Source organism: Oncorhynchus gorbuscha, linkage group LG16, assembly GCF_021184085.1.
Source record: "Oncorhynchus gorbuscha isolate QuinsamMale2020 ecotype Even-year linkage group LG16, OgorEven_v1.0, whole genome shotgun sequence".
Classification (NCBI taxonomy): domain Eukaryota; kingdom Metazoa; phylum Chordata; class Actinopteri; order Salmoniformes; family Salmonidae; genus Oncorhynchus; species Oncorhynchus gorbuscha.
Window position 1 is genome coordinate 86,171,241 of NC_060188.1, and position 21,115 is coordinate 86,192,355.

The window sequence follows — 21,115 nt, forward strand, 5'->3', positions numbered from 1 at the left end:
GCAGCAAACCAGATGTGTGTGTCTTGCCTCACTGAACCTTGGAGAGTTTGTGGTATCTTGAGAGAGCGAGAGAGAGAGAGCTCTGTGTGTGCGTGTGTGTTTGTTGGTGCATGCAGTATGTACCCAGAGGGGTTACCTGATAGTGGGTGCTGAAATGCTTATCCTCCTGTACCACCTTCACCTCTCTTCCACCCCTCACCAGGACCGTCCTCACCCTCTCCCCGCCAAGTGAGTGTGCAGCTGGGACGCAAAGATGTTGATCCCCCTTGGAGGAAGGGCCTGGTGGAGGTCATGAGAGGAATTGGACACGTTAAGAAAGGTCCATTTGTCACGTTCTGACCATAGTTCTGTTATTTTATTCTTTGTTTTAGTATGGTCAGGGTATGAGTTGGGGTGGGCAGTCTATGTTTTTTTTCTATGTTGGTTTTTGGGTTCGGCCTAGTATGGTTCTCAATCAGAGGCAGGTGTCGTTAGTTGTCTCTGATTGAGAATCATACTTAGGTAGCCTGGGTTTCACTTTTGGTTTGTGGGTGTTTGTTTCCGTGTGAGTGTTTGGGCCACATGGTACTGTTTCGGCTTTGTATATTCACGTCATCTTTTATTGTTTTGATTCAGTGTTCAGTGCTTTCTTTTATTAAAATCATCATGAACACTTCCCACGCTGCGCTTTGGTCCGATCCTTCTACCACCGACAACAACCCTTACAGAAACACCCACCACCAAGAAAGGACCAAGCAGCGTGGTAACAGACAGCAGCAGCAGGAGAGACAGCAATACCTGGAGAACTGGACTTGGTAGGAAATATTAGACGGCAAGGGACCATGGGCACAGCCGGGAGAATATCGCCGCCCCAAGGCAGAGCTGGAGGCAGCGAAAGCCGAGGGGCGGCATTATGAGGAGCTAGCTCAGCAGCACGGCTGGAAGCCCGAGAGGCAGCCCCAAAAATGTCTTGGAGAAGGCACACGGGGAGTGTGGTGAAGCCAGGTAGGAGACCTGCGCCAACTTCCGGGCTTACCGGAGAGAGAGAGGGACCGGGCAGGCACCGTGTTATGCGGTGGAGCGCACGGTGTCCCGGTGCGTGTGCATAGCCCGGTACGGTACGTTCCAGCTCCCCATATCGGCCGGGCTAGAGTGTGCATCGAGCCAGGTGCCATGAAGCCGGCTCTACGCATCTGGTCTCCAGTGCATCTCCTCGGGCCGAGGTACATGGCATCAGCCTTACGCATGATGTCCCCGGTTTGCCAGCGCAGCCTAGTGCGGGCTATTCCACCTCGCTGCACTGGCCTGGCTACGGGGAGCATTCAACCAGGTAAGGTTGGACAGGCTCGGTGCTCAAGAGCTCCAGTGCGCCTTCACGGTCCGGTCTATCCGGTGCCACCTCCACACACCAGCCCTCCGGTGGCAGCCCCCCGCACCAGGCTGTCTCTCCGTCTTCTTCCTACAGGTGCTCCCGCCTGTCCAGCGCTACCAGAGCCTTCCTCCTGCCCAGCGCTGCCAGAGTCTCCCGTCTGTCCTGAGCCGCCAGAGTCTCCCGTCTGTCCTGAGCCGCCAGAGTCTCCCGTCTGTCCTGAGCCGCCAGAGTCTCCCGTCTGTCCTGAGCCTCCAGAGTCTCCCGTCTGTCCTGAGCCTCCAGAGTCTCCCGTCTGTCCTCATCCGCCAGAGTCTCCCGTCTGTCCTGATCCGCCAGAGTCTCCCGTCTGTCCTGAGCCACCAGAGTCTCCCGTTTGTCCTGAGCCGCCAGAGCCACCAGTCTGTCCTGAGCCGCCAGAGCCGCCAGTCTGTCCTGAGCCGCCAGAGCCGCCAGTCAGCCAGGAGCCGCCAAAGCCACCAGTCAGCCAGGAGCCGCCAGAGCCGCCAGCCAGCCAGGAGCCGCCAGAGCCGTCAGCCAGCCAGGAGCCGCCAGAGCCGTCAGTCAGCCAGGCGATGCCAGAATCGCCCTTCACTCTGGAGCTGCCGGAGTCTCCCGCCTGTTCGGCGCTGCCGGAGCTTCCCGCCTGTCCGGCGCTTCCGGAGTCTCCCGCCTGTCCATGGCTGCCGGAATCTCCCATCCATTTGGGACCCATGGCTAGGGTGGGCAATCTATGTTTGTTTTTCTATGTTGGTTTTTATGTTCGGCCTAGTATGGTTCTCAATCAGAGGCAGGTGTCATTAATTGTCTCTGATTGAGAATCATATTTAGGTAGCCTGGGTTTCACTTTTGGTTTGTGGGTGTTTGTTTCCATGTGAGTGTTTGGGCCACACGGTACTGTTTCGGTTTTGTAAATTCACGTCATCGTTTATTGTTTTGATTCAGTGTTCAGTGCTTTCTTTTATTAAAATCATCATGAACACTTTTTCCACCGACAACAACCCTTACACCATTATGATATACTAACTCCTGTCAGTTCCATTTGTACTGAGATACTGTACTGTAGTTCTGGCCATGTAAGTAGAAATAGTATCTGATTACAATAAGACAAGGAGGTCATGACAAGTATCACAATGCATTACAACCACATCTTAATGCATTTACCTCTGGGTTTTGAGTAAAATGTTACCAGCTACCAAAATGTTCCATTGTTATAGAAGGTCCAGGAGTGGTTTCAGTCCTGTATCTACAGTAGACATCCCGGAGGGATATTGTAGCCTACCAACAGTCTGTGTACACGTTTTCTAAGGATTTATGTTAGAAGGATATTGTACCAACAGTCTGTGTGCACGTTTTCTGAGGATTTATGTTAGAAAGATATTGTACCAACAGTCTGTGTACACGTTTTCTAAGGATTTATGTTAGAAAGATATTGTACTAACAGTTTGTGTACACTTGGACGTGCAGAATCCTGTGAGATGGAAGTTCTGTTCTCTGGGTGGTATGGCCATAACCGGGTGTAGACCAGCCCAAGCTCCATGATGCCCGCGTCGTACCTCCTTAAGCTGGGGGTGTGGTAGAGACGCACCCCAGAGTTGTCCTTACGACCTGCATGGGGACACAGCATAACCAGAACCTGTCAGAGAGGAGGGGAGACAGGAAGGAGGAGAGGTAGAGGGAGGGGAAGGGACTGAAGGGAGGTAAGTGGGGGAAAAGGGGTAGAGGGGGAAGGAAGGGGGAAGGGAGATAGAAGGGGTGTAGGGGAGGGAGGAAGAGGAGTAGTGGGGGAGGAGATAAAATATGAGAGAAGGATGGGGATTCGGAAGAAGGGGGTAGAGGGAGTGACGGATGACGTAGGGAGGGAGAGATGAAGACGGGTGTTGAGTAGAAGGAAGATGGAAGAAGCAGGGGAGATATTGGGAACTATAGAGCAGAGCTAATCAACTGGTACTTCTGGTTTTCATTCTCTGCCTCCAATCAGGGAACACCTGGTGGGTGGACTGTTGACAATCAGTGACAGTAATTGATCAATTTACCACCAGGTAGAAAATAAAGCTACATTGCTAAAGGGTGGTAATTTAATAACCTAGCTCTAAGGTTCTTAGGGGTAGAATAGTATATAACTTTGTGATGGGTAGGTCGTTTTTACCTGATATGAGGAGTGGGTTGTGGTAGTGCACCTCTAGTCGAAGAAACCTGGAAGACGCTGGTCCTCTAGAGGCAGCCCTGCATCAGTTGGGTAGTAGAAAGACTACACATGCACACACACACAGATGCATTATTTTTAACATTAAACATCACGTTATTTTTATCATTTAACATCACATTATTTTAACATTGAACATCACGTTATTTTTATCATTTAACATGTATATTTTTAATCATTGAACATTTTTTATCATTTAACATGTATATTTTTAATCATTGAACATCACGTTATTTTTATCATATTTTTATATTTTAATTTGAACATCACGTTATTTTTATCATTTAACATGTATATTTTTTAATCATTGAACATCAACGTTATTTTTATCATTTAACATCTATATTTTTTAATCATTGAACATCACGTTAATATTTATGTATATTTTTTTAATCATTGAACATATTATTTTTGGGACATGTGAATCATCCACCATAAAAGGAGTAGTTTCAGCAGGAAGGAAATAGCTCTTATTGATCCAGAGAAGACTAAAACAGCACCGAGTCTGTTTGTCTCTATTTCTATCTTCTATATTCATCACTATACATGGTATATGTTCCCCTAACGTGTTCTGAGGATCTGTTCATAAAAGAGATAGACGATTAAACAAAAATACTTTTGGAGATAAAAACTTATTTTCATATCAATCTTATTAACATTCCGGAGAGGAGAGGAGAGCTTGTGAATCTTTTCTCTCCCGGCCTGCAGCATCCCTAGGACTATTTTACATAACTGGTCTTTCTCTTCCTCATCCTCCTCCTCCTCCTCCACACTCTCCCCTATCTCTCTCTTCCCTCTCTCTTTCTTTTTCTCGCCTTCCTCCTCTTCTTTCGCCTCCTTCTTTTATAATGCCATATTTCCCTTTAGATGTGAGTGGGATCCAGAATGTGCTAAAACTGAACAGGCCTGTATATTTCCTAGCTAATCTCATCTCTCCAGCTCTGCTTCTACCCTCGCCACTCAGCAGAACACATGATTTCTGTTTTGTTTTCGCCGTCTGCTAATCCAATGGGAGGGCTCAGAGGCTTGGCACTAGGCACCAGTTCTCTGGCTGTGATGTGATTCTTATCCAGTAAGATGTGTCTTCCTCTGCCTCACACATCCCAGAGAATCACCACCACCTACATGAACACACACACACACAGATTCACACAGACACACATACACACACACTCTCACACACACACACACACACACACACACACACACACACACACACACACACACACACACACACACACACACACACACACACACACACACACACACACACACACACACACACACACACACACACACACACACACACACACATAAGAGAGATTCACACACAGATTCACACACTCTCACACACACACACACACACACACACACACACACACACACACACACACACTCACTCACTCACTCACTCACTCACTCACTCACTCACTCACACACACGCACACGCACACGCACACGCACACGCACACACACACACTCACTCACTCACTCACTCACTCACTCACTCACTCACTCACACACACACACACACACACACACACACACACACACACACACACACCAATGCACAGAGGCACATACAAACACACACACACACGCTCCTCTACTCACCACCACGCACCAGCTCCTCTAGAGACTGCTTCCCTGCTCTCATCAAAACATACTTCTATTGAACCAGACATGACATTATTCAGAGATAGGTATTTTCCTAGTAACATCCTCTGATGCTTTAATGGTTTCTCTGAGTTGTTTCCTCAGTTTGTCTCTGTTTCTGTGGATCTCTAGTCTCTCAGACTTTACCACCCTGCCTCTCTACTACTGTGACTTACCTGGTTGACACGTCTGTGCTTAATATGGAAAGAATTGAACAGCAGGCTCTTACTGTTCAGGATTTTACTATGTTAACCAATTATGCCCTCAAAGTGTCAGTGTACCTATAGTGCCTTCAGACAGTATTCACACCCCTTGACTTTTCCACATTTGTTGTGTTACAGCCTACACACAATACCCCATAATATTAAAGCTGGAATGTCTTGAGTCAATAACTATTCAACTCCTTTGTTATAACAAGCCTACATACATTCAGGAGTAAGTTAAAGTCACATAATAAGTTGCATGGACTCACTCTCTGTGCAATAATAGTGTTTAACATGCTTTTAAATGACTACCTCATCTCTTTACCCCACACATTTAATTATCTATAAGGTCCCTCAATCAGAAGTGAATTTCAAACACAGATTCAACCACAAAGACCAGGAGGTTTTCCAATGCCTCGCAAAGAAGGGTACTGATTGGTAGATGGGTAAAATAAAATAAAAAGCAGACATTGAATATCCCTTTGAGCACGGTGAAGGTATTAATTACACTTTGGATGGTGTATCAATATACCCAGTCACTACAAGAATACAGGTGTCCTTCCTAACTCAGTAGCCGGAGAGGAAGGAAACCGCTCAGGGCGCCTGTATCTGTGTAGTGACTGTGTACATTGATACAATATCCAAAGTGTAATTAATAACTTCACCGTGCTCAAAGGGATATTCAATGTCTGCATTTTTAAAATATTTTTAATATTTTACCCATCCAATAGGTGCCCTTCTTTGCGAGGCATTGGAAAACCTCCCTGGTCTTTGTGGTTGAAACTGTGTTTGAAATTTTAGCATTACTGAGGGACCTTACAGATAATTGTATGTGTGGGGTACAGATGAGGTAGTCATGAAAAAATAATGTGAAACACTATTATTGTCCATGCAACTTATTATGTGACTTGTTGCACATTTTTACTCCAGAACATTTTTAAGCTTGCCATAACAAAGGTGTTGAATACTTATTGACCCAAGACATTTCAGCTTTTCATTTTTAATTAATTTGTAAACATTTCTCAGAACATCATTCCAGGGGCGGCAGGGTAGCCTAGTGGTTAGAGCGTTGGACTAGTAACTGAAAGGTTGCAAGTTCAAATCCCCGAGCTGACAAGGTACAAATCTGTTGTTCTGCCCCTGAACAGGCAGTTAACCCACTGTTCCTAGGCTGTCATTGAAAATAAGAATCTGTTCTTAACTGACTTGCCTAGTAAAAAATGTTTAAAGTTTGACATTATAGAGTATTGTGTTTAGGCCAGAGACAACAAAACAATCTACATTTAATATTTTTAAATTCAGGCAGTTTTTTAAAATTCAGGTTGTAACACAACAAAATGTAGAAAAGGTCAAGGGTTTGAATACTTTCTGAAGGCACTGTAAGCACTTGAACAAAAAGGAATACTATTTGAACCCAGTGCTGGTGTCTGTGTGTGTATTACCTTCGCCCCCCATAGCCCAGGCCGCCAGAACATGGCGACAGTAGTTGAGGCTGGCGGGCTTCATCTGGGAGTCACAGGACCCGCTGTACTGTGGGACTGTACTCATCTCAGGAGAACACTCAAACACTTCCATGTGGTGCACTATGGCCTCGTTACCAGGGGGTTACCACCGACTCATACTGGGGTGGGGGTGATGAAGAGAGATGAGGAGGAGGAGGGGAGGGGGGGGAGGGAGGAGGAGGAGGAGGAGGAGGAGGAGGAGGAGGAGGAGGAGGAGGAGGAGGAGGGGAGGGAGGAGGAGGAGGAGGGAGGAGGAGGAGGAGGAGGAGGAGGGAGGAGGAGGAGGAGGAGGAGGAGGAGGAAGAGGTGGAGATTGATTGGTATTGACTCTACTGTTGAGATTTTCAAACTCATTGCTATGCCCAAGAGTTGGGTAGGGCTAAGCAATAAGGATGGGAGGGATATTGTCATATTGATTACATTCATATCCATATCCATATTCACTTATCCAAGTCTATTCGAATGCCTAGGGGCCAGGGTTTGATGGAATTGGACTCGATGGTTCCATCCATAGAAATATAATTACTGAGAATAATCCTAATAGAATTACTAAATGTCATTCTAATTTTATGGAATAACTAAATGTAATTCTAATTCTATGGAATAACTAAATGCCATTCTAATTCTATGGAATAACTAAATGTCATTCTAATTCTATGGAATAACTAAATGTCATTCTAATTCTATGGAATAACTAAATGTCATTCTAATTCTATGGAATAACTAAATGTCATTCTAATTCTATGGAATTACTCAATGTCATTCTAATTCTATGGAATAACTAAATGTCATTCTAATTCTATGGAATAACGAAATGTCATTCTAATTCTATGGAATAATGAAATGTCATTCTAATTCTATGGAATAACGAAATGTCATTCTAATTCTGGTTCCATTATTGAAAGGACTAGGTTTAGCGGTTTACCATGACAATGTGGTTCTTGGGCATGTTGGGTGGCAGTTGGAAGATGTGGCACCAGTAGGTGGTCTCCTGGGTGGGGATGGTGATGTCGGGGTCCGGACCTCCAGGGTTTGTACGTCTCGGGGCAGGGAGGGGTGGGGTGTCTGGGCGCAGCAGGAGGGCCCTCTGCACTCCCGTCTCAATCTGGGACAGGTTGAGCTGCTGCAGCGGCGGATTGGCTGATCAACACTCCGTAGATCAGGTGAACAGTACCCTCCTGCCAATCAGAATCAAGCACAGTCTTTATTATTCCTCTCTTTACCTCTTTTCACCTACTATACTGTTCTCTTTTCACCTGCTCTGTTCTCTCTCTTTTCTTTTCACCTGCTATACTGTTCTCTCTCTGTCTCTCTCTTTTCACCTACTATACTGTTCTCTCTCTGTCTCTCTCTTTTCACCTACTATACTGTTCTCTCTCTGTCTCTCTCTGTCTCTCTCTTTTCACCTACTATACTGTTCTCTCTCTGTCTCTCTCTTTTCACCTGCTATTACTGTTCTCTCTCTGTCTCTCTCTGTCTTTCTCTCTCTCTGTCTTTCTCTGTCTCTCGTCTCTCTATCTGTCTCTCTCTCTGTCTCTCTCTCTGTCTCTCTCTTTTCACCTGCTATTACCTGCTATACTGTTCTCCCTCTGTCTTTATTTATCTCTCCTCTCTCTGTCTCTCTCTGTCTCTCTTCTCTCTCTCTCTGTCTCTTTCTCTGTATCTCTCTCTGTCTCTCTATCTGTCTCTCTCTCTGTCTCTCTCTCTGTCTCTCTCTGTCTCTCTCTCTCTCTCTCTCTCTCTCTGTCTCTCTCTTTTCACCTGCTATACTGTTCTCCCTCTGTCTCTCTCTCTGGCTCTCTCCCTGTCTTTCCCTCTCTTTCTCTCTCTCTCTCCCTCTCTCCCTCTTTCTCTTTCTCTCTCTCTCTCTCTCTCTCTCTCTCTGTCTCTCTCTCTCTCTCTCTCCTCTCTTCTCTCTCTCTCTCCCTCTCTCCTATCTTTATTTATCTCTCTCTCCCTATCTTTATTTATCTCCCTCTCTCCCTCTCTCTCTCTCTCCTTCTCTTCTTTAGTCACCTCTCTCCTCTCTTTATTTATCTCTTCTCCTCTCTCTCTCTCTCTCTCTCCCTCTCTCTCTCTTTCTCTCTCTCTCTGTCTCTCTCTCTCTCTCTCTCTCTCTCTCTCTCTCCCTCTCCTCTCTCTCTCTCTCTCTCTTTCTCTCTCTCCCTATCTTTATTTATCTCTCTCCCTATCTTTATTTATCTCTCTCTCCCTATCTTTCTTTCTCTCTCTCCTCTTTATTTATCTCCCCCTCTCTCTATCTTCTCTTTCCCCTTCTCTTTTTCTCTCTTCTCTATCTTTATTTATCTCTCTCTCTCTCTCTCTCTGTCTCTCTCTTCTCTCTCTCTCCTCTCTCTCTCTCCTCTCTCTCTCTTCTCTCTCTCTCTCTCCCCTATCTTTATTTATCTCTCTCTCCCTATCTTTATTTATCTCTCTCTCCCTATCTTTATTTATCTCTCCTCTCTCCCTTTCTTTTTTATCTCTCTCTCTATCTTTATTTATCTCTCTCTCCCCTATCTTTATTTATCTATCTCTCTTTCCCCCCTCTTTCTTTTTCCTCTCTCTATCTTTATTTATCTTTATTTATCTCCCTCTCTCCCTATCTCTCTCTCCCCTCTTTATTTATCTCTCTCTCCTATCTTTATTTATCTCTCTCTCCCTATCTTTATTTATCTCTCTCTCCCTATCTTTATTTATCTCTCTCTCCCTATCTTTATTTATCTCCCCCTCTCTCTCTCTCTTTCCCCCTCTTTCTTTTTCCTCTCTCTCTCTATCTCTCTCTCTGGCTTTATTTTCTCTCTCTCCCTATCTTTATTTATCTCTCTCTCCCTATCTTTATTTATCTCTCTCTCCCTATCTTTATCTCTCTCTCCCTATCTTTATTTATCTCTCCCCTATCTTTATTTATCTCTCTCTCCCTATCTTTATTTATCTCTCTCCCCTATCTTTATTTATCTCTCTCTCTATCTTTATTTATCTCTCTATTTCTTTCCCCCTCTTTCTTTTTCCATCTCTCTCTTAATTCAATTCAATTGAAGGAGTTTTCTTTGGCATGCTAAACATATGTTAACATTGCCAAAGCAAGTGAAGTAGATAATATACAAAAGTGAAATAAACAATAAACATGAACACTCACAGAAAAATTCTACTCACAGAAGTTCCAAAATAATAAAGACATTACAATTGTCATATTATGTATATATGGTGGTGTAACGATGTACAAATGGTTAAAATACAAAAGGGAAAATAAATAATCATAAATACGGGCTGTATTTACAATGGTGTTTGTTCATCACTGGTTGACCTTTTCTTGTGGCAACAGGTCACAAATCTTGCTGCTGTAATGGCACACTGTTGTATTTCACCCAGTAGATATGGGAGTTTATCAAAATCGGGTTTGTTTTTTAATTCTTTGTGAATCTGTGTAATCTGAGTGAAATATGTGTCTCTAATATGGTCATACATTGGGCAGGAGGTTAGGAAGTGCAGCTCAGTTTCCACCTCATTTTGAGGACAGTGTGCACATAGCCTGTCTTCTCTTGAGAGCCAGGTCTGCCCACGGCGGCCTCTCTTAATAGCAAGGCTAGGCTCACTGAGTCTGTACATAGTCAAAGCTTTCCTTAAGTTTGGGTCAGTCAGTGGTCAGGTTTTCTGCAACTGTGTACTCTCTGTTTAGGGCCAAATATCATTCTTGTTTGCATGTTTTTTTTGTTAAATATTTCCAATGTGTCAAGTAATTATATTTTTGTTTTGTCATGATTTGGTTGAGTCTAATTGTGTTGCAGTCCTGGGGCTCTGTGGGGAACCAGCTTGCTTATGGGACTCTTCTACAAGTTCATCTCTCTGTAGGTGATGGCTTTGTTATGGAAGGTTTGGGAATCGCTTCCTTTTAGGTGGTTGTAGAATTTAACGTCTCTTTTCTGGATTTTGATCATTAGCAGGTATTGGCCTAATTCTGCTCTGCATGCATTATTTGGTGTTCATGGAGGATATTTTTGCAGAATTCTGCATGCGGAGACTCAATTTGGTGTTTGTCCCATTTTGTGAATTCTTGGTTGGTGAGCGGACCCCAGACCTCACAACCATAAAGGGCAATGAATTCTATGACTGATTCAAGTATTTTTAGCCAAATCCTAATTGGTATGTCGAATATTTTGTTCCTTTTGATGGCATAGAATGCCCTTCTTGCCTTGTCTCTCAGATCGTTCACAGCTTTGTGGAAGTTACCTGTGACACTAATGTTTAGGCTGAGGTATGTATCGTTTTTTGTGTGCTCTAGGGCAACGGTGTCTAGATGGAATTTGTAATTGTGGTCCTGGCGACTGGACCTTTTTTGGAGCAGCATTATTTTGGTCTTACTGAGATTTACCGTCAGGGCCCAGGTCTGACAGAATCTGTGCAGAATATCTAGGTGCTGCTGTAGGCCCTCCTTGGTTGGTGACAGCACCAGATCATCAGCAAACAGTAGACATTTGACTTCAGATTCTAGTAGGGTGAGGCCGGGTGCTGCAGACTTTTCTAGTGCCCTTGCCAATTTGCTGATATATAAGTTGAAGAGGGTGGGGCTTAAGCTGCATCCCTGTCTCACCCCACGGCCCTGTGGGTCTTGTTTTTTGCCTATTTTAACTGCACACTTGTTGTTTGTGTACATGGATTTTATAATGTTATATGTTTTTCCCCAAACACCACTTTACATCAATTTCTACAGCAGACCCTCATGCCAAATTGAGTCAAAGGCTTTTTTGAAATGAATAATGCATTAAGAGGCGTCAGGTAGCCTAGTGGTTAGAGCATTGGACTAGTAACCGAAAGATTGCAAAATCAATTCCCCGAGCTGACAAGGTGAAAATCTGTCGTTCTGTCCCTGAACAAGGCAGTTAACCCACTGTTTCTAGGCCGTCATTGAAAATAAGAATTTGTTCTTAACTTGCTTGCCTAGTTAAATAAAGGTTAAAAAAAGACTTTGCCTTTGTTTGTTTGTCAATTAGGGTATGCAGGGTTAATACGTGATCTGTCGTACAATAATTTGGTAAAAAGCCAATTTGACATTTGCTCAGTATATTGTTTTCACTGAGGAAGTGTAGGAGTCAATGAAAATGTTAATGAAAATGCAGAGGATTCTCCCAAAGTAACTGTTGATGCATATCCCACGGTAGTTATTGGGGTCAAATTTGTCTCCACTTTTGTGGATTGGTGTAATCAGTCCTTAGTTCCACATATTGGGGAAGATGCCAGAGCTAAGGATGATGTTAAAGAGTTTTAGTATAGCCAATTGGAATTTGTGTCTGTATATTCGATCATTTCATTGAGGATACCATCAACACCACAGGCCTTTTTGGGTTGGAGGGTTTTATTTTTGTCCTGTAGCTCATTCAAGGTAATTGGAGAATCCAGTGTGTTCTGGTAGTCTTTAATAGTTGATTCTAAGATTTGTATTTGATCATGTATATGTTTTTGCTGTTCTTTGTTATAGAGCCAAAAATATTGGAGAAGTGGTTTATCCATACATCTCCAATTTGGCTAGATAATTCGTTGTGTTGTTGTTTGTTTAGTGTTTTCCAATTTTCCCCGAAGTGGTTAGAGACTATCGATTCTTCAATTACATTGAGCTGATTTCTGACGTGCTGTTCCTTCTTTTTCCATATTGTATTTCTGAATTGTTTTAGTGATTCACTCCCTCTCTCTCTTTCACCCTCTCCCCCTGTGTCTCTCTCTCTGTCTCTCACCTCTATGATGTAATCTCTGGGGTCGCAGGTGCTGAAGGGTCTCTTGAACAGCAGGGAGAATCCCTCAGGTGTCTGCCTGGTGTCCATCAGCTGGTAGTCCTGTTGGCTGTCCAGACTCACATGACCCTGACTGTCACTCCACGCATCCTGGAGTAACACACACAGAGAGAAACAAACACACACCCATAGGTCCGAATACACACACATGCACGCACACACACACAAAGACAGATACTAGATCAATTTTATGGACAGCAATCCACATGCTGGGCAATTGCAATTAAAGAACCCTAGAGATCTCCCAGCCAGCCAAGTATGTATTTCCATAAACATTCTGTGACATATAACCCTAACCCCCAACCCTATTATACAGCGATGCCGAGCAATGGCCAAGTGAGCGTGCAAGATGCAAGTCCCAGGAGCCAATGGTAACAACTGAATCTGTCTCCTCCAATCACATCGTCCGCATGTAAAATGCACCAAATAGAACCAGCCATCCAATACATGTTTGCTCCACCTTGCATGATTGCTTGAGGTTGGGGCAAAGTATAAAGACTCCAAAGTAGCCACACATTTATTAAAAAGCCCAAATTAACCAGGGATGCTCCATGTGTCAGAGTTAGTTGGGCTCTGTGCGCCTCAGACTCCATTTTGAAGCAGTTTCCGTGTGCTGTTGTGACCAAAGTGGTCCTAGGATTTTAACAGAAGTTCTGAGTTATCTCTCTATCCTGATCCCTCACCCCTCTCTCTCTCTCTCTCTCTCTCTCTCTCTCTCTCTCTCTCTCTCTCTCTCTCTCTCTCTCTCTCTCTCTCTCTCTCTCTCTCTCTCTCTCTCTCTCTCTCTCTCTCTCTCTCTCTCTCTCTCTCTCTCTCTCTCTCTCTCTCTCTCTCTCTCTCTCTCTCTCCATTCATCTCTCCCTTTTGGACCCACTCCCTTGTACAGGGATTGGAGGGGCCATTCAACACTCATTTGGAGAGAGGGCGCAAAAGGAAGCTAGGCAGTTTTTCACAGAGAATCAGGCAGGGAGTCAGGCAGACCAGGGACGGGTCCAGGCAGAGAGTCAGGCAGACCAGGGACGGGTCCAGGCAGAGAGTCAGGCAGACCAGGGAGGGGCAGACCAGGTCCAGGTCCAGAGAGTCAGGCAGACCAGGGACGGGTCCAGGCAGAGAGTCAGGCAGACCAGGGTCCAGGCAGGGTCAGGCAGACCAGGGACGGGTCCAGGCAGACCAGACCAGGGATAGGTCCAGGCAGGAGTCAGGCAGACCAGGGACGGGTCCAGGCAGAGAGTCAGGCAGACCAGGGACGGGTCCAGGCAGAGAGTCAGGCAGACCAGGGACGGGTCCAGGCAGAGAGTCAGGCAGGCCAGGGACGGGTCCAGGCAGAGAGTCAGGCAGACCAGGGATGGGTCCAGGCAGAGAGTCAGGCAGACCAGGGATGGGTCCAGGCAGAGAGTCAGGCAGACCAGGGACGGGTCCAGGCAGAGAATCAGGCAGAGTCAGGCAGACCAGGGACAGGTCCAGGCAGAGAGTCAGGCAGACCAGGGACGGGTCCAGGCAGAGAGTCAGGCAGGCCAGGGACGGGTCCAGGCAGAGAGTCAGGCAGACCAGGGATGGGTCCAGGCAGAGAGTCAGGCAGACCAGGGATGGGTCCAGGCAGAGAGTCAGGCAGACCAGGGATGGGTCCAGGCAGAGAATCAGGCAGACCGGGGACGGGTCCAGGCAGACCAGGGACAGGTCCAGGCAGAGAGTCAGGCAGACCAGGGACAGGTCCAGGCAGAGAATCAGGCAGACCAGGGACAGGTCCAGGCAGAGAGTCAGGCAGACCAGGGACGGGTCCAGGCAGAGAGTCAGGCAGACCAGGGACGGGTCCAGGCAGACCAGGGACGGGTCCAGGCAGAGAGTCAGGCAGACCAGGGACGGGTCCAGGCAGAGAGTCAGGCAGGCCAGGGACGGGTCCAGGCAGAGAGTCAGGCAGACCAGGGACGGGTCCAGGCATAGAGTCAGGCAGGCCAGGGACGGGTCCAGGCAGAGAGTCAGGCAGACCAGGGACGGGTCCAGGCATAGAATCAGGCAGACCAGGGACGGGTCCAGGCAGAGAGTCAGGCAGACCAGGGACGGGTCCAGGTAGAGGCAGGAGGAGTGAAAATGGATTTATAATGCATGTGTGCTGCCCCACAGCAGATTAGTACAGAGATAAATTTTTTTTCTGTGAGTGTTCATGTTTATTGTTTATTTCACTTTTGTATATTATCTACCTCACTTGCTTTGGCAATGTTAACACATGTTTCCCATGCCAATAAAGCCCCTTGAATTGAAGCCCCAGAGAGAGAGAGAGAGAGAATCTGTGAATGGCTAGCACACCGTTGTGACCTTCCTGCTCCCAACAGCCTTTCCCTAAGGCTGGGAAAGAGGATATATCATCCCACATAGACAGACATATGGCTTGGAAAGAGGATCTCATCCCACATAGACAGACATATGGCTGGGATCCTTCCTATTATAAGACTCCTGTCCTCACATGGAAAGTGAGATGTCCTTTTGAGAGCATTGCAAAATTTAGCAGACATTAAATGTTTATTTTGAGAAAAGTATATTTTCCCTTGGTGGGGGAAATCTTTTGGATGATCACAAGTTTCTACTAGTTTATTGAGTTTACAGCATTTCCAGATATTGGTTTTTACATGATGTCAACATTCAACATTCAATGTCTTTTGATAAGTTTGATATGCAACAAATGCCCATTTCAATGGCCTTATTTATTCTCTAGTTTAGGATGATGTGGACATATCCTGCCTGGCAGTCTACCATCAACAGAACCAGCTCTTACGTAAAGCAATATAACGGGTACCAGCCACAATGTGGCAGATTGGCGTGTTTCTTACTCAATCTTGTTCTGGGGCAGCTCTGCCTCGAGGGCAGAAACAAATGGGATTGGTTAAATTTAGGCAAGTAATCCTAATTGGTTAAGGTTAGGCGTTGTGCTTTCTTTCTTTCACGCAATCATTCACATTTGTTCTGCCCTGTAGGCAGCACTGCACTCTGAATCAGATTGAAGAAGGAAAACACCACTGAGCTACAGCATTATCCCTTCCACGTGGGAATGAAGCCCTCAACCTTGGTAAACATCACACTCTCTAATGAACCTGTCATTGGAAACACATTGAGCCACTGTCTCTCTTATACTAGCAGAAGCACCCCTTATTGAAAGCAACAGAACAGGACCCAAATGCTATTCCCTATATAGTACACTACCTCTGACCATAACCCTGGATTAAAATAGGTCACCTCATAGGAAATAGAATGTTATTTGGACGCAAACTAGGGCTAGTGCCCTTCCTTTCTCCAAACTAGGACTAGTGCCCTTCCTTTCTCCAAACTAGGACTAGTGCCCTTCCTTTCTCCAAACTAGGACTAGTACCCTTCCTTTCTCCAAACTAGGACTAGTGCTCTTCCTTTCTCCAAACTATGACTAGTGCTCTTCCTTTCTCCAAACTAGGACTAGTGCTCTTCCTTTCTCAAACTAGGACTAGTGCCCTTCCTTTCTCCAAACTAGGACTAGTACCCTTCCTTTCTCCAAACTAGGACTAGTGCCCTTCCTTTCTCCAAACTAGGACTAGTACCCTTCCTTTCTCCAAACTAGGACTAGTGCCCTTCCTTTCTCCAAACTAGGACTAGTACCCTTCCTTTCTCCAAACTAGGACTAGTGCTCTTCCTTTCTCCAAACTAGGACTAGTACCCTTCCTTTCTCCAAACTAGGACTAGTGCTCTTCCTTTCTCCAAACTAGGACTAGTACCCTTCCTTTCTCCAAACTAGGACTAGAGCTCTTCCTTTCTCCAAAGTAGGACTAGTACCCTTCCTTTCTCCAAACTAGGACTAGAGCTCTTCCTTTCTCCAAACTAGGACTAGTGTTCTTCCTTTCTCCAAACTAAGGCTAGTACCCTTCCTTTCTCCAAACTAGGACTAGTACCCTTCCTTTCTCCAAACTAAGGCTAGTACCCTTCCTTTCTCCAAAGTAGGACTAGTGCCCTTCCTTTCTCCAAACTAGGACTAGTGCCCTTCCTTTCTCCAAACTAGGACTAGTGCCCTTCCTTTCTCCAAAGTAGGACTGACTAGTCCTTACAATATGCCACTTCCTTACCCCAAAGAAGGACTGGTGGCCGTCGTCCCAGAGGACCACCAGGTCAGCGTTGGTGAGCTCCCGCGGTCGGACATTCCCAGGACCAGGCCATGTTTCATTTCGCTGCAGAGCACCTCCAGATACAGCTCCTGGAGGGGGTAGGAGATGTTCAAGAGAGATGGAGGTGTCCGCGGGGGTCCAAGGGCATGTGGTAGGGCAGCTGCACCGGGGTGGAGGTGGAGGTTGGGGTGGATCCTCCCCTGGAGGGGCTGGCAGCAGGATCTACCTGGTAGGAGGCTACCAGGATCACCACCAGGGTGGCTAAGACGGTCAGGTACATCAGAGTCACGTCCTGCAGCCTCAGGTCCTTGTTGAAGAGGCGCATACTGTGCAGAGACTATTGTGTGGGTTGGTGGGTTGGTTAGTCGGTTGGTCAGTTAGCCGGTGTCAGTTGGATGGTGAGTTGGTTAGTTGGTTGTTTGGTCTGTTAGTCTCAGTGTAACTCAGTTCTCACAAAGAGCAACTGAAGTGCCTCTCATTCTCTTGTCTACCAGTTGTTTTTTCACAGTAACGCTCTCTTCTCTTTCTCCTTATTTCTCCAGGTGGTTCCTCATGCCAATGTCTGGTTTGTGGGTTATCCGGTTTTTTCACAGTATCCTGTCTTCTCAGTTCCTCATCTTTTTCTAACTAGTCTCTTTTTCTCTCGATTGAATGCCATCGAACACCGTCTTCTTCTTTTTTCTGTTTCCTGTCTCTTCTTGGTTGGTGTCTCTCCTCTGGCCTGTGTCTCTCTCTGTCTCTCGACCTGTCTCATCCCTCTCACTCTCTTTCTAGTCTTTTAAAGGAAATCCCATGTGACCCCTGACTCTTTATCTGGTTTAACGACATTATGTTTGTTGACCAAAATTCAATTGTTTTCATTAAGCCCTCGGGTCAAGCACGGTTTTCGACATCTGCCAGTCCATAATTGATCCTAATGGACCATGGACATTATCAATGGCAATCCAGACAGACTAACTGAGTTTTATTGCCTATTCAATCTCCTCTGCTTTTGGTCTCATAGGCCAATTGGGGATGTATGGCTGGATTTAAGGGAAGTCTGATGTTCAAACTCTGACCTTGGTTGCTATCTGTCTGATCAGGCAGAAGACCAGCCACAACGTGTACGTGAGCCATTCTAGCACCACATCACCTGACCAGTCAAAACTCTGGGACCTTTCACCATGACAACTGCTTTGAGATTATGAAAATTTTGTTATTTTAGTTTGTCGTGACATGATATCAAAACAGACTCTCACGTTCTTCTGCAAATTATGCTTTCATTGATTTTACTGTCTGATCAACAACAAATTGCACTGACAGAAAGGCCTATAATAACGGAAACAGAAATATTCATAATTAATGAGAACATTTTTATGAATATGCCAATTTTAGTCCTTGTAGAGTAATTATTTTAATCTGGAGTAAGACACACACACATTTTGCTATTTGTCCTTGTTGCTGAAAGCTGGTATCATGCTATCGATCTCACCAGGTGTTGGTTTTCAAGGAACAATCCTCCTTCACCTAGCTTTCACCAGTCTTCACCTGGCTTTCACCTGGCTTACACCTGGCTTTCACCAGTCTTCACCTGGCTTTCAAATGGCTTTCACCAGTCTTCACCTGGCTTTCACCTGGCTTTCACCTGGCTTTCACCTGACTTTCACCTGGGTTTCACCTGGCTTTCACCAGTCTTCACCTGGCTTTCACCTGGCTTTCAACTGACTTTCACCTGGCTTTCACCTGGCTTTCACCTGACTTTCACCTGGCTTTCACCATTCTTCACCTGGCTTTCAACTGACTTTCACCTGGCTTTCACCTGGCTTTCACCTGACTTCACCTGACTTTCACCTGACTTTCACCTGGCTTTCACCTGGCTTTCACCTGACTTCACCTGACTTTCACCTGACTTTCACCTGGCTTTCAACTGGCTTTCACATGGCTTTCGCCTGACTTTCACCTGACTTTTACCTGACTTTCACCTGACTTTCACCTGGCTTTCAACTGGCTTTCACATGGCTTTCACCAGTCTTCACCTGGCTTTCAACTGGCTTTCACATGGCTTTCGCCTGACTTTCACCTGACTTTTACCTGACTTTCACCTGACTTTCAACTGGCTTTCACCTGACTTTCACCTGTCTTCACCTGGCTTTCACCTGGCTTTCACATGGCTTTCAACTGGCTTTCACCTGACTTTCAACTGGCTTTCACCTGGCTTTTACCTGGCTTTCAACTGGCTTTCACCTGGCTTTCACCTGGCTTTCACCAGTCTTCACCTGGCTTTCACCAGTCTTCACCTGGCTTTCACCTGACTTTCAACTGGCTTTCACCTGGCTTTCACGTGGCTTTCACCAGTCTTCACCTGGCTTTCACCTGGCTTTCACCTGACTTTCACCTGGCTTTCAACTGGCTTTCACCTGACTTTCACCTGGCTTTCAACTGGTTTTCACCTGACTTTCACCTGGCTTTCACCAGTTTCAACTGGTTTTCACCTGACTTTCACCTGACTTTCACCTGGCTTTCACCTGACTTTCATGACTTTCACCTGGCTTTCAACTGGCTTTCACCTGACTTTCACCTGGCTTTCAACTGGTTTTCACCTGACTTTCACCTGGCTTTCACCAGTCTTCAACTGGCTTTCACCTGACTTTCACCTGGCTTTCAACTGGCTTTCACCTGACTTTCACCTGGCTTTCAACTGGTTTTCACCTGACATTCACCTGGCTTTCAACTGGCTTTCAACTGACTTTCACCTGGCTTTCAACTGGTTTTCACCTGACTTTCACCAGTCTTCCCCTGGCTTTCAACTGGCTTTCACCTGGCTTTCACCTGGCTTTCACCTGTTTTTTCACCAGGCTTTCAACTGGCTTTCACCTGGCTTTCACCTGGCTTTCGCCTGGCTTTTCAGGAGGCTAATTCAAACAAGAGGCACAATGTCTCTGAAGTAAAAGAACATTAACCCTCACTATTGTCCTGCCCTCCTCTTTGTGTGTGCGTGTGCGTGTGCGTGTGCGTGTGCGTGTGTGTCAGATAAACCACCATTAATCCCCACCATTACCCACCCCTCCAGGGTTAGAGGAAGATACAATCAGAAGGCTGTCAATAGCGTTGTGTTTTTCTCAATGAAGATACATGGACACCTTCTTGTTTACCGAAAAGGTCAGCAGGGGATGGAGGGAGAGAGAGAGTGAGGGAGGGGTTAAGAGTAGCAGAGAGAGGCAGCATGGGTAATGTAATGATGGGCTGTGCCCTGAAGCCATGGGGCTGCTGTGTCTTATAGCCTGAGAGACATGACAATGCGCCAGGCAGGCCACACGTAGCTGGATGAGACTACAGGCTGCTTCTACTAGCTCCAGTTCCTTCCTTCCGCCACTGATACAGTAGCGACACAAAAGAAGGATGTGAACTAGAGAAAAGAGAGAGAGGAACAGAGAGCGAGAAAGAGAGAGACAAACAGAGAGATTGAAAGAGTGAGAGAGCAAGAGAGAGAGAGAGAGAGAGAGAGAGAGAGAGAGAGAGAGAGAGAGAGAGAGAGAGAGAGAGAGAGAGAGAGAGAGAGAGAGAGAGAGAGAGAGAGAGAAAGGGAGACATGACTAGAGACTGGGACAGTGAGTTGAACTGGGCTGGAACAAGCCAGTCACTCCTCCTGGAACAAGCCAGTCACTTCTCCTGGAACAAGCCATTCACTCCTCCTAGAACATCCCAGCATACTGTACTGTGCTCGGCTAAGCCAGGACAGAACGGGGTGGGACATGACATGACAGGACAGGATGGGGTGGGACATGACAGGACAGGACGGGGTAGGATAGGACAGGACGGGGTGGGACATGACAGGACAGGACGGGGTGGGACATGACAGGACAAGACGGGACAGTCTGGACTAGGACAGTCTGGACTAGGACAGTGGGGCTGGGAGTCTAGACATGAACAGTGGGGGTGGGGTCGGGTCTAGGACAATCTGGACTAGGACAATAAGGGTGGAGGGTCTAGACATGGACATTTACATTTAAGTCATTTAGCAGACGCTCTTATCCAGAGCGACTTACAAATTGGTGCATTCACCTTATGACATCCAGTGGAACAGTCACTTTACAATAGTGCATCTAAATCTTAAAGGGGCGGGGGGGGGGGGGATACTTATCCTATCCTAGGTATTCCTTAAAGAGGTGGGGTTTCAGGTGTCTCCGGAAGGTGGTGATTGACTCCGCTGTCCTGGCGTCGTGAGGGAGTTTGTTCCACCATTGGGGGGCCAGAGCAGCGAACAGCTTTGACTGGGCTGAGCGGGAGCTGTACTTCCTCAGTGGTAGGGAGGCGAGC

At 46.2% G+C, this 21,115-nt stretch overlaps 1 pseudogene; it reads right to left on the reverse strand.

Annotated features, from left to right (window-relative positions):
- Positions 1 to 17,475, reverse strand: part of LOC123999854 — a 43,040-nt pseudogene extending 25,565 nt beyond the window's left edge.
- Between the last annotated feature and the right edge of the window lie 3,640 nt (positions 17,476 to 21,115).